General features: G+C 28.2%; 1 pseudogene across 1 annotated transcript in view; it reads right to left on the minus strand.

Moving 5' to 3' along the window:
• The window catches only part of LOC143244816 (twitchin-like), a 296,421-nt pseudogene that overhangs the window by 180,145 nt on the left and 101,341 nt on the right, over window positions 1-14,935 (minus strand). Inside the window, exons 30-35 of the transcript XR_013025339.1 lie at window positions 8,716-8,814; window positions 4,726-4,996; window positions 2,889-3,028; window positions 2,248-2,389; window positions 1,815-1,956; window positions 699-823 (exon numbers count right to left, since the gene is read on the minus strand). The product of XR_013025339.1 is annotated as a twitchin-like (transcript). The remainder of the gene's footprint in view (window positions 1-698; window positions 824-1,814; window positions 1,957-2,247; window positions 2,390-2,888; window positions 3,029-4,725; window positions 4,997-8,715; window positions 8,815-14,935) is intronic.

Raw genomic sequence — 14,935 nt, forward strand, 5'->3', positions numbered from 1 at the left:
TAAAAATAACATTATCAATACTCTAATTTGAAAGACATTTCAATTTTAACTTTTCAACTTAGGCACATTAAATATTAAGTTTTTTCCACAAAAAAATTAAAAGTTCCAAAGCAAATCCAACATGAACTGCACCTCATAATAAGTAAGGTATTGAAAATGAGACCATATATTGATTAATCACATTCTAATTATTCCATAAGAACTTGCATATAAAGGTGTAGGTCGATTTTTATCTGCTAACTACCATTAACTGAGATTCAAATGTGGTTACATTTCATTGATTATAGCCATCGAAAATACTTTGTTCTCCACTTGTCATTTTCAGTTAAGCCTCAATCTCAGACACTCCTAAAAATGACAATTCAGATTTAAACTTGCAATTACTATAATGCCTAATAATTACTAATTATTTTACAAAAAACCTGCATATAAAGATTTAGGTCTATTTTTATTAGAAATGAATCAGCACTATCTACTAACTACCACTAAGCAAAATCCAAGTGTGGTTACATTTTATTGATTATAGTCACTGAAAATGCTCTACTCTACTATTGTCATTTTAAGTCAAGCTTTTTCTAGTGTAGTTTTTAAAACAAAGAGAAGTTTTCTTGCTACAATCTGGACTTATGACAATTAACTAAGTGTTAATCCTAAAGGAACTGAGACTAGTTTAACAGATGTATCTGTGTACTACTTACGCTCAACAATAAGCTCTCCAGTACTTGTATCAGCATTAGTTTTACAAGTATATTCTCCTTCATCTAATACTTTAGCTTCTTTTATAATAAGACGACGTTTACGGCCTTCACTAGTAATGTCAATTCTGGAAAACAAAACAGTATGATACAGGTGAATATTGTACACAGTTAGTATTTATTAACTCAGTCTATAACTTCAGATCATATGGTGTTTCTTTTATAAATTTACTTTTTATTGGTATTAATATCGTTAAGGAACAAATTATACAATAATAAAAAATATTAACACAATGAAATTGTATTGTCTAAGAATCATTAACTGATATAAATATAACAAGAGGAATTTTAGAAACAAAGTAAATAATCAGCCAGATTGTAGGCTTAATCGTTATCAAATTAAAATTCAGTAAATTCAACACATTAGTAAATTAAACTGTTCAGAATTAACCAATACAAAATACTGGAGGTATATAATTCATTAATTATTACATGCTACATAATTCAAATCCAGATATGGATGAACATCATATTCTAATTATTCCAAGATAGCTTTGTAAATGTAGACTTTTTCTGAATGTTTAACAATTAATATGAAGGAGGAAATAATAAATTTGAGAATTGTATTTAATATCTACATATATTGGTGGATAAGACCAAAGTAAGTGAACCTTTTGATCTGAGATTAAGTGGGAAGAAGACAAAAATTAACACTTTTTAATAATGAAAATTAATTTCCAATAGACATACTTCCTCTCACAAAAATTATCTCAATCTTCTTTCAGATTAATTTAAATAAAGGCCAATCAGGAAAAAAACAACACCAGTATTAATGTATTTAAACACAGCATTAAGCTACAGTAGCTCACCAAGACAGTCCAATATCAACGTTACATATTATATATATATATAGAGAGCATATTTTAACATTGTCAATAATTCCCAGAATATCATCCTCACATGGGTGGAATGAAAAAATATTCCAGGACACAAAGGATATATAATATAAGGAAATTGGGAAAGAACAAAGGAAACTAAGAAAATAACATAAAACAAAAAAACGAATAAAATTGCCTAAATTTTATTTATGATATAATTAGAATAAAGTTATAAATGCACCTTTTATCCTTCTTGATTTCAGTTCCATCTTTAAACCACTTGACCTGGGCTTCCCATTCATCCACTTCACATTCAAAGGTTACTGTTTCTTTTTCCATTACCTTTATGCTCTTCAGTGGCTTCATGAATGTGAACTTTTGTTCTAATTTGTAAAAAACAACATGAATCCCCAAAACATATTTTGACCCGACTGTACCACTATATAGTCATAAAAGACATCATGTTCATTCTAACTTAGTTACATGTTTTTCACAGTAGTTAAAGTAAGAAATATGACTTTTGAAACTGAGACATACACAGAATTTTTTAAACATGACATTAATGATCTTTTAACACTAAAGGACATTTATAAAACAACATTCTGTTACAGATATCTCATCCTACATGCCTCAGGGATTATACAGATCATCATATTACTGACTACATAACTAACCTGTAATTCTAACTTTTGTAGAAGTCTTTTCCTGGCTGTTGATCTTACAGCAATATTCCCCACTATCTTCTAGTGCAGAATTTTGAATTCTAAGAATTTTTCTCCCAAGTAGATCAGAATCTATGATGAACTTGTCACTTGACTACAAAAGTCACAAAAATATTGAAATGTATTAAACTGTGTTATTTTACTCTACTAGCAATCTATAATTTGTGCATTTTCATTAACAAGCACAAGATTGAAGATTATTTGTGATGCATGTTTAAAAACAATACTATAAACTAAAGATATGTTTCAAATAAAAAAATTTAGTTTCAAAGCTTGAACTTCCAGAAATATTTCAACAACAAAATGAATGGTAAAACAAACCAAACCAACAATAACTTAGGAAATTAATAACAAAATATTAATTCAATAAAGTGCTCATTTTACACAAGTTAAAAAGTGAGCTTGAAAGTTTATAATTCTATATATTCTTTATGCTGGTATCTAAAATCACATAAATTACATTTTCAAACACAACCTGAAAGAAACTAAATGTAAAACTACATATTTTCACTGATATTATTTGTGTCATTTCAGCATACAGTGATAACCTAAACAATGAGTATTACAAAGTTTAACATTTTATTAAATCTCACCTCAATCCTCTTTCCATCCTTGAACCATTTGACAGGAGCTTTATGGCTATTGGTTGAACACTCAAGAATAGTTTCTTTTAATGTGTACTCATCCACTTTGGATGGAAGCTTCTTCACAAACTTATATACAGGATCAGGTTCTGCAAATAACATTATGAGTAATCTTTAAAATAGTACATCAAACCATAGAAATCTGATGCTTTATCTATTTTAAGAATAAAACTACATAAACTTAGTGTATTTGAAAAGAAAACAATAAATAGTTATTCAACTACAACACAATCATCAACTAGTATGATCTGTATGCCAAACTAATCTGAGTCATAAATAAAAATAGCACTGCTTCAATAAAATAAATACCAAATATTTAAACATATTTCTCACCACTGAGCTGTGTTATAAAAACGTAATTAGTTTTACTATCTTTAATAGAAAATAAATAGAAAACTTACAAAAGAAAGGTGGTGTTTTGGATTAGTACACTGCTTTCATAGAAAACCTAGCAAATTAATTTCACAAATTGTGGGATTTCAATTTTTTTTATTAATTTAGTATGTTTTTTTACCGTTCACTCATTGTTCCTTCAACTTTGAATTTTTATTTATGTTAAAGCTGTAACTCACCTTCTATCTAGAGTACTTGATTTTGAGTATGTACATATTATGAAACTAACACCAGTTTCCCCAGCAGTGATGTACAGATATTAAGGTTGTAAAAAATTATGTAAATTAATGATAATAGCTAGTCACATGAGTTGTTACTTCATGGCCTAATTGATAAATAAAAAGCCTTTCTTTCTCTTAATAATTAGTTAGTTTACAAAATGTAGTTATAAATACTGTTAATTATTGCTTGATATTGTTACTGATCACAAAAAGGGGTTTGATTTTGAAATATTGTGGTATTTCATGAATTAGGTGTTTTTTATTCTCCTTCTGGTTCTTTTTCCTAATTTTTTATATTTATTAAATTAATAACATTGAGATTTATTGCATATTGTTTATTCACATTTGTACCTCACCCTGACCAGACACATGTCTACTAACTATTTTTATTGGAATTGATAAAATTTGTATTCTAGTTATTTGAGAGTTTTATTTTAGGTTTCTGTTGTTATATTTTAATAAATTGTTTGTTTGACCCTGGTTGTAGTGGCATTTTTTTACTCTGTTACAGCATAACTTATGTAGCTACAATAAACCTTTTGTATCATTTTTTAATATTAATAAGATAATATTATCATAAGATGAAAATCTGATCACCAAATATATACTCATTCACAGAATTATAGTCAGAAGTAAACCAAGTTAATTAAACACTACAAATTATATATGCACATTCAAAAAAAGATTAATTAAGTGTGCTTTATCAATTCTGATTCAGACATTATAGTGAAAAATTCATCTTAAATCACCTTGTATTGTAAGTAACACGTAAAGAAAACGTCTTTTAAGAATCGTATATTACTTTATGTTAATGGTGTCTAAAATATGTTAAAAGGCTAGGTTTATCTGATGTCCATCATCAAGAAACAACAACAAATCTTAAAATCAGTAATGTATATCAAAATAAAGAGGATTTAAATAATAGCAGAACCACTTTCTGTTCTCTGTATTCCTGCAATATTATAAGACATCTAGTGATAATAAAAGAATATTTTAAAAAACTGTTAAAAGGAGAGCCTTTAAAATGAAAAGTGGCAGTTGTAAAATAACACTTGTGTCATTAAAAATAAAATATTTTAACTCTGCTTAGTGTCTTGGTTACATTCCTCCTTATTTCACTACCATAGTACCATATAAAGTGCAAGTAGTAATATAATTTACTCCTAGCATACCTTCAACTTCCAGAACTGCTGAGCATGAAGTATCTAAACACTGAATTGTATACTTTCCACCATCATCCTCAACTGGATTCATTATTTCCAACACATGGAGATCACCTGTACTACTCATGTGATATTTTTTACCCATGAAAACCTCCTGTTTGCCCTTAAACCATTTTGCCTTAACTCCTGATTTGTTAAACACAGCTTCAAAACGAGCAATCTTGTCCTTTCCCTCTTTGACTTGGATATTTACAAGAGGTTTGATGAAAGCATCTGCTTTCTGAGAATCAAAAAATTAAATACTCCATTTTAATTTATATACACAAAAAATACAATGTAAACAGTCTTATTATTTCTCATCATCACCTAAAAAAAATAGATCTATGTTGCATAAAAAATTGGAACTTAATTAATTTCTATATAAAGTTCAAGTACTTGCAAACTTCTTTAAAAACACATTAAAAATAGGCTCCTACATTTATTCATTGTTAACATTAAATGTTGTAGTAATAAATGTGTATTAGTAGGAGTACCATAAACATGTAATAAACCTATTGTGTTAGTACTCAACAAATATTAACAATGGATTAAAGTTTTAGCTATATTGAAATGATTTTAACCAAAGCTATTATAATTAACTACTACATGCATGTAGAAACATATTTAATTTAATAAACTAGGTAGAAGATTGATACTTTAAGCAAATGCATTTACATGTACACAACACAATACAAATTTTTCACCACATACTTTTATCTTGATATTGTAAATGACACTAATCATAAAATTAACATGTACAGCCCATGTACTAACTTGCTTTATGTGTCACACACAGAAAAGTCTAGTTTACTCTGGTATGCATTACATTCAAAACTCATGAAAAATTTTACCTATTTGAATGTAAAAGTGTTGAAAAGACTGAAATATTGGGACTAAATAAAACACAGTCTGCATACTTTCACTAAACTTGGCATTTTCTCAATGGTTAAAATTTTTAAAAATCAACAAAATATAAACTAAAACAGATTACATTTTTATAATCATTTTTATAAACTGTGAAAAGCAGTTATGTTACTTTTTTGTGAATTCTATAACATTGTTTTTCATGCTTATAACACAAAAATCTAAATATTTCTTGGAATAAACCAATCTTATTATGTAAGAAGACTGCTGGTTTTGAAATGCAAGTATCAATTCTTTTTCTGCTTTCTCAACTACCTATTCAGAAGATACCCACATTTCAACTTTTCTAAGACTAATATGTTAGTAAAAATATAAATTTCAAATATTTCAATATTAACTGAGTCTATCCACCTGAAAGAATATGAGTGGATAACATAACCTACAAATAATTTTTTTAAAAAATTATTTGCTCAGTGAAGTTTTTTAATACACTAAATTACAAACTAATGATTCATGAGTACAATAAGCAAAACAATTTTATTGTTTATGAAAAATTTTATCAAGTATAATTAACTACTAGGAAGACACACTGATTTTTTAAAACTTCTTTTTTAGTTTGATCTTTTATATATAAATCTCACAAATCTACTTACATTTATATTACTATATTCAATTTTAAAACAAATCATAATAGTCTTTGTTGGGTTTACTTCTGAGAAAATGATAAATTTTAAGTGTATAATAATAATATTTTGAGAGAAACCCAGACATTTAGATTATTAGAAATAATCTGTTTCTTCACACAGTTCTCAACAATATGCAATGTATAAACTTATGAAAAAATATAACAAAGATCAAGCAACCATACAAAATAATATAATTCTTTGTAAAAACAGGAAAATACTTTAGCATTTAGAAAATAATTTGATGTATATTGCAGATAACAGCTGCAAGTACATCAATAACTTTTCAATGAATAATGCTATACTTTGAGCTTCCCAGAAATAAATGCACATGCAAAAGAAAAAAAAAAAACCTTTATTTAACAAATGAAAATTATGCAAAAAAGAAGGGAAAATGTATGCAGACACTTAAAAAATACAGAACAAACAGTGAAAAAACTCAATGTTTTTTAATGAGCACGATGCATAATAAACATAATAACTGATGACATAAACAAATATTACAGATGTAGAATGTATGGATACAATGTATATATTGCTATCTTTTTCTACCTCATAAGTAAACCTATGAGTAATAAATTTATAGATATTTCACATTCATAATTTATTAATACAGTGTTAAGTTTAAGATCCACTGGCCAAAATAAAAAGTTTCTTCTTTTACAATTCATCATGAACTTAAAAGTATCAAAATTTCAATTTACTTATATTATAAAGAATCTTTATGTTTTATACAAAAAACATTCAAGAATAAGCTATATTTTCAATAGTTCATTATATCTGTCCTGCTAATTTTCTATTATATTGTTAATATACAAGAATCACAATATTAACCCCTCTATATGCATAAAGATTTTAAAAATAGATACACTAACAATTTACATTATTTGTATCTTTTTTATTTTTCAAGGTGTTACTACTTAGCATTATGTTAATACATTTTTTGCTAATGTTTGAAAGTATACTATAATTTTTATACTGTAAGACAACATTTCTAAAATTTCTGCTACCACGATTCCATATTTTATACTTTTGATAACAAAATAACTCAAAATAACCTGAAACTTCTTCAGAATTAACAGATGCTCAGTATCTTCTTATGATGATTCTTAAATAATCCAAACTAGCACAAGAGATAAGGTTTATCTATGAAAATATTTGTTATATATACATTTAATCTCAATACAATTTTCCGACAGTTCTCTTATGCAAGTGCAGTAGAGAAATTTTTGCATATATATACTGTTTCAAAAGTTCAAACCCAGTGCCTTGAAGTCTTTAACACAGAACAGCCACATGTTTCAAAACATAAAAAAAAAATTCTTTCATGTTAAGGCTAATGATGTAAGCCTATTAAAATCACTAATTTAAGAATTTTTACAACTTCACATTTTCCATTATTTGACCTCTACGGTATGTATGTAATTATGAGTATTCAAAAACTAATATTTCTTTAATTCTTGTGTCTGTTCCTTTAACACATAGAGTGTAACTCTTTTCTTTGTGAACTCTGATGTGTAAATATTCTAAAAGGAAGATTTTTGTAACCATTTTTATTTGTTGGTGGATATTTATGACACTAAAACAAGAGTTTGATTATTATTTAAAGAAAGATTTTAGGTGTAGCACTGTGATACGTCTTAGAAGATGTAACAGGCACAAATAATTTTTATACTTGTTATTGGAAACAATGTAGAGAAACATTAGTTGAATGCAGTTCAAATAGGTTTTCAAAATGTGTGCATTTATACAGCTAAATGAAGTTTGTAACTTCTTCATTACTTAAGCAGAAGTATAGTCTTTTTCTATTTTATATAGAAAAAAACCCACAAAATGATAAATCTTGTTTAAACCTCCCTATCATGACCTTCTTTCAGCCTTTTTTGAATAAAATTTAGTTTTTCATGCTTGTTTACATGTTACACTTGAATGATTCAACTGATCATTATGTAATACCTATATTATAAGCTTAATCAGGATAGTGCTAACTTACTATAATAATAATCAGGTTTCTCCTCTCCTGCAGACGTGTTCTAACTTATAATTCTTTAAAATAAAACAGTACATATGGTAAACTACAGTGCTATAATATTCTATTCTTTTTACACAGTAAATATTGAAATAGCAAAGACTAGCATAAATTCAAGAAACAGTAAGAATGAATTATCATCAGTCCTGGAGAAGCATATAAAGTCAATTTTTACCAAAGAAAACTGTGAATGAAAGAATGAAAGCTTCAGATAAGTCAAAGAACAAGAACTTAAGCAGATATACATTCATACAATAAAGATGGAGGGCCAGCTCATGACCTGATTCAGTCCTGAAATGAAACAGAAAAAACTATAGGAAGAGAAGCAGATAGTAAGGAGGATGCAAGGAAACTGAAAGAGTAAAATATTTCACATCCTCCAACCTGTCGTATCACCACTTTTTGCAGGACTGGCCAGTCAGGTATGAGTTCAGCTAGTGACAGGCGCCGACCATCCCGGGAACCACGTCGTTCCATTAAGCTCTATGACACAGCACAACACATGTTGTTTATAACAAAACTTCTATGACACCACTCTTACCAAAGGTGGCACAACACAAGTGACTGAATTAAAGTTTATTACTTATTAATTATAATGAAAAATCTTGAGTTCTTACTATTATAGTTAGTAAGATATTTTAAAAATTTAAAAAAATTTCTTATGTCCACAAAATTCCAAGAAATAAACAGAATGTAAAACACAAATATTAGTGCATCAATTCATAAAAAGCTAGTATCTTATTTGGTATATTAGTCAATGTGAAAATAAAAGTGATTATATATCACACAAAAATAACCCAAATATTTGCACCATATGTAAGCAAGTTTCAAAATACAATATCAAATTTAATACAACTCTTTGTTTTTCTCATTAATATATAAATAATTATATTACTTGTAGATTTTATTAAAGCAGATCCAAATATGTAACTTTCAAAAATATGCAAATTTGAATATTCAAAGACTCAATTTTTGAATCATCAGTTTGTAAAAATACTGCTAGTTAAAATTAAATGATGGTTTGTAGGCATCAACTTATTTTAAACACACAATAAAACTGCCTACTGTGCTTTAACTTGGGTTAACAAGAGAGTTAATTGAGTTAAATGTGAAACACTAGCAGAAGGATATTGGTGACTATACAATCTACTTAAGCAACTAAAATGTAGAAAACTTTGTTTCAAAAGCCTTTCTCGTTTCATCTTCTAGGTCCTTAAAATGAAAAGCTGAAGACTTTTAAAATGTCATCTTCTATATTTGAGCTTCATCAGTAGATTGTATACCTCTACAAGTGTCAACCCAATAGTCAGTTCACACCCATTTCAAAGTCAACTTAATACATATACTTTGATTATATTATCTATAAAATAGTTAGTTCTTCTAGATTAGATTTATCTAGAACTAAAATTAGTACTACAACAGGTAAAAAAATATTCTCAAAAAGCAACATATGATATCACTACCTGCAGTTAAAATCTTTGACACTAAAAACAAATACAATGTTAGTGTTCTAAACAGTAAAAGCAAAAAAACATTTTTTTTTTCTTTTTTGACATCCTTATTTACTGACACCTACACTATTATTTTATAAGCAGCTAGTTAATCTTCACACTATTACTGACTGAGATATCCATTTTATTTTGAATAAAGTATGACTTGGTACTGTTGGCTTGACAAGATTGCTTTCATCAGAGACTTAAACCAGCAGATACAAATACAAGTATGCAGAAACAAACATGAAAAGACTTGAACTAGAGCTGCCACAGCAAATTTTTCATTAAGATGAAATAATACACAAATTGATGCCTAACAAAACATGAGAAGGAGTATTTTGAGTATTACAGAGTTTCCAGTCTTTGATCTCATTCCTGAATGTCTTTATACAATTTTATATAATCACTGTATTAGCCTCTACAGTATTTTCCACAAAAAATATCATTTGTACAAAATAACTGTTGTCTATTTTATGTTATTTTATTAATTTAAAACAAAATAAAATGAAACATTTTTGCCTTTTTATAATTATATTTCTTATTTTAACACAATAACAAAAATTGGTATTTTATTTATGCTGCTGAGCCAAATCCATGTCATAATTACTTAAATTACAAAAAAAAAATTGTACTTCACATCTTTTTTTTCTTTTATTTCAAGACTACATTTACCCGAAATATTAAATAAGTTATTTCATTACTCTAGATCATGAGGCAAAACTAAAATACTCTCAAACATCAAACAAGTGGTGATATTAAAGTCAACTGCAGTCAAAAGTATCTCAGGTTCTTAAAAATTAAACAAACCACAGTACTTTGACAGCATGTATTTCTGAGTACTCCAAAAGACTGAAAAAATAACAGAATGCAGTCACAAGCTCTCAGTAGCATTTAGTAATAACAGAGTACATTTATAAATATATCAGAATGTAAAAATTGAAAGAATGAAGTAATAAATAACTATAGTATGGAACAAATTACAGTGTATTACCATCAATAACCTAAAACAAGTGACAAGAATGCAGTCACAAGTGCTCTAGAACATTGAATAAATAAACTGTAGTTATGAATAAGTCTGAACAAGAGCAAATGATACTATTTAATCAATACTATTACATAGCATAGATCAAACTACAGAAAACACTCATGAATAATCATGAACACAGAAATGAGTCAATGAACATTGTGGTGAACAGTAAAAATAAATTAATATAAAAAGGAGCATTGTAATGAAGTAGAAAATATTATCATAGGCCAGGTGGATAACAAGCAAGTAAGAATTTTTTATTCACTACATTAGCAAGCATAGAAAGGAAAACAGTGATCAGCCAGAATAACTGTACATTAAGTACACACCATACAAACAAATATTAATGAAATTATCAAAAACATATACCCTCACATACGAACACAGAACAAATCAGGAAACGTCAGTTAATAAAACAAACACTAATCAGCCCATAACAAGAGAAGATCCAAAACCCTCTTTGGATCCCTCCAACCTCCTGAGAGAATGGGTTCTAATAATATTTTAGAACACAGCATCCAAGGAAAAATTATGTTTAGACTCAGAAAAATTTCTATCCTCCTATATGTTTTAGTTATCAAATTTTAATCATATATAGAAGACAAAACCTGACACAAGAATATACATACACAGAAATATATTCAATTCATACTTTAGTTTTAAGCCAGACTACAAATAAAAACAATTTCACATGAGTTTTGACATGAAAATGATAATTTAAAAAAGAAAAACAATTCATGATATACAAAAAATACATGTCTATGCTTTTGTATTTTTTCATTTAGGTTATCCACAACTCTGGAAGGAATACAAAGAAGTGCTCATAACTAAAATTTCAGAAATTAGCACAAATTATATAACATTTAACTAAAATATCACCTTATAATTAGTTTTTGTACTCAATTATTTATAAATGAAATATTTTAGTCACTTGGAAAACTTCTCATGTATACCAGAAACCTACACACCACTACATTAAAACCTAATTCGATGAAAAATATATAAAAATAAGGCCAAAATGACATTTAATATGTTACATCAAGATAGTTTAGGGGCTTCCTCACACTTTAACAGTCCAAATCTCTATGTACAATAATACTTTATCTCACAGTTGTATGTCTTGATAAACCCCTGCACCACAGTCTCCATTGCAAAATACTTTGTCATAAGACTGCCATGTCTAATACACTCCAATCCTCTCTGTTGGTTTTCATAATCCATCTAGTGTATGAGAATGATAGTTCTCAACATTCATTTCAACAACTCAATCAAACAGAAATCCACAGATGCTTCTTCTGGTAACTTGACCATTATATTTTTTTATAAGGAATAGCATTCTCCAGCTGCTTCAGATATGTAATGGTTGAATGAATATGTTGTAGGAAAAAATGTGTGTATACATAATTTGAGTAGCTTCTTCAGATGGAAATTCTTTTTGATTATGTTTCATGCTGTTGTATCAGGTATGTGGACAGCTTTTGCCATTGACTTAAAGGTTCACGGAATTTTACCTTTTACCAAATGCTATATGTAACATACCATGCTATATAATAACTTATTGCAGGTTTTATTATATATTGTTCTCATCTCCTAAGTTGATCCATATTCTTTTGCTTTACTATGCTTGGAAGTTTTAAATCTCTAACACAAATGCATCTTTATGATTTGAATGTATAAATATTTTGCATTTAAAAGAGCTGTTAAGCATCTTACCAAAATTAATCTATTTTTGGTGGTATCAAACTGCCTACAACTACCAATCAATGTCAAAATGCAAATATGAAATATGCTACTTCACTGCAAGTTTATATCAGATGTAGATGTCACATAACTTGTTAGTTAGTATATACAAAGTGTCATGATATAAAAGAATGTATAAAGTAAATATTATTAATTAGTTTATATGCAAAAACGGCTCGTTTGGGTTAAGAAAATATTTTACATAGAAGGTCAAAACGTTGTTCGCTCTTCTATGTAAAATATTTTCTCAACCCAAACGAGCCGTTTTTGCATATAAATTTCTCAACAAGTGGGTTTCTCGACATCACTTATTATCAATTAGTTTATTTTGTGGATAAATATTTTATGATTGTTTATTTTTCTTTTATTATAAGAGAGTTAAAAGCACAGAACTATTGGAAATTGTGTTGGTAACACATCGATGTCAAGAATATAATGAACATATGATTAAATAATAAACATATAAATATGTGGGATGAGTGAGAAAAGACAGACAAGGATAATAACAGAAGAGCATAAAGTTATAGCCAAGGAAAAGTTTAATGTGAAGTTAACTACTGTAGAAGTGATAGGCTTAATGTTTAATATATTTAAGAAAATTAACAGTTTTAAAACAAACAGGAACTAAAGTTTATTTCATCAAAATGAATTTCAAAGTAACTGAAACAGCCTGAGTGAACTTTGACAAATGGAACAGATGATACCTAAAGTACAAAGACCAGACAATTACTGGATGAATGGCTGTGATGACTTACACCACAATTTTAAGTAGATTATACATGTAATACTAGTGCAATAGAAATAACAAAAATTAGTTTAACTTGTCAACTAAAATTCTAAAGCAATGAAATAGATCTAAGTGAATTTTTGACAAAATGAAGAGAACTATATAGTGTTTATGATATCCCTACTATCTCTATAATGTAAAAAATGTTGTTGTACATACATTTAACCACACAATTAACTAGTTCTAAATATATACATTATTTTGAAAACAAGTAGCATGAGTACTGTTTGTTGATTTTTGAATTTATTGTCAACAAGTCACACACATCTACTGTAGAAGAATCCTAAGCCCAACAACAATACATTATATATTTATACTACAAGGAAGCATAAGTAAGAGCCTTTAATTGACAATTAACAAAGAGTGGTGAGAATTATACAGTAGTAGATGCTGACAGAAGAAAATGTGAATGACAACAGAAATAAGTAGGCCTATATATATTCACAACTGTAGTAGTTTCATAAATATTCTAGAGATTACAATTTCTTATCTAACCATGTCAGGTGATTTTGATAAATGGGTTGAAAGAGGATAATTTCTTGTGTTAAAAGACATCGAACTATGAGAGTTTGTTAAACAACAATATTAATTAGAGAGAGAAGATTGTAGACAAAGAGGGGAGAAAGAAAGACTGAAAGAAGAAAATGAAAGAAAGTAAATAACAGCACAAATTGAGAAGGAAGAAAAAGAGAGAGGAGAGACTAGTAATAGAGAAAATAAGAGCACAAAGTGAAAAAGGAAGATAAAAAGAGAGAGAAGAGACTAGTAAAAGAGAGAGTAAAAGCACAAACTAAGATTGAAAAGCTCACTCAACCAAAGGAAGAAGAACTCAAGAATGGCAATGGAGCCAGGGCCAGCTAACCCAAGCTGCCTAAATTTGACAAATATAAAGATTATATGGATAACATCCTGGAGAGATATGAAAGATTTGCTCAACGTCAGATCTAGGACAAAGGTGAATGGGCTTGTCTTTGATCACCACTCACTGGAAAAATCTACAAATATATTCAGGCATGGTGCCAGAAGATGACATGGACTATGGCAAATCAAAAGTGGCTTTAGTGAAATGATATGAAATTACTGAAGAAAGTTTTCATTAGAAGTTCAGAGAAGTAAAAGCTGACACTCAAAAAACTATATTTCAGTATGCAGCAATATTTAACTAGATGTTCTGACATGAACTTGTGCAAAAATAATTTTGATGGATTGGCAGATCTATTAGTGAAAGTAAAGTTCATGATATTATCTTCAACCAACAAGTCACTGTTCTTAAAGGTAGGTGAGATGATCAAGCTGGTAGAACAGTATATCGAAATCCATGGAGGTAACATAACTGGAATATTCAAGAATATCCAGTTAAATTTGAAACCAGTGATGGGTTTCCAGAAGCAAGAGTCTACAAAAGGTGTCAGGAGGTTAACAGATAGGAGAGAGAAGATGTGCTATGTTTGTTATAAAATGGGATACATTACAAAGGAATGCAAGTCTATTACTAGCAAACTACAAAATAAATCTAAACATAAAACAGTTAGAGCTATTTACAAAGACAAGAAGAAA

This window comes from Tachypleus tridentatus, chromosome 2, assembly GCF_004210375.1.
Source record: "Tachypleus tridentatus isolate NWPU-2018 chromosome 2, ASM421037v1, whole genome shotgun sequence".
NCBI classification, from domain to species: domain Eukaryota; kingdom Metazoa; phylum Arthropoda; class Merostomata; order Xiphosura; family Limulidae; genus Tachypleus; species Tachypleus tridentatus.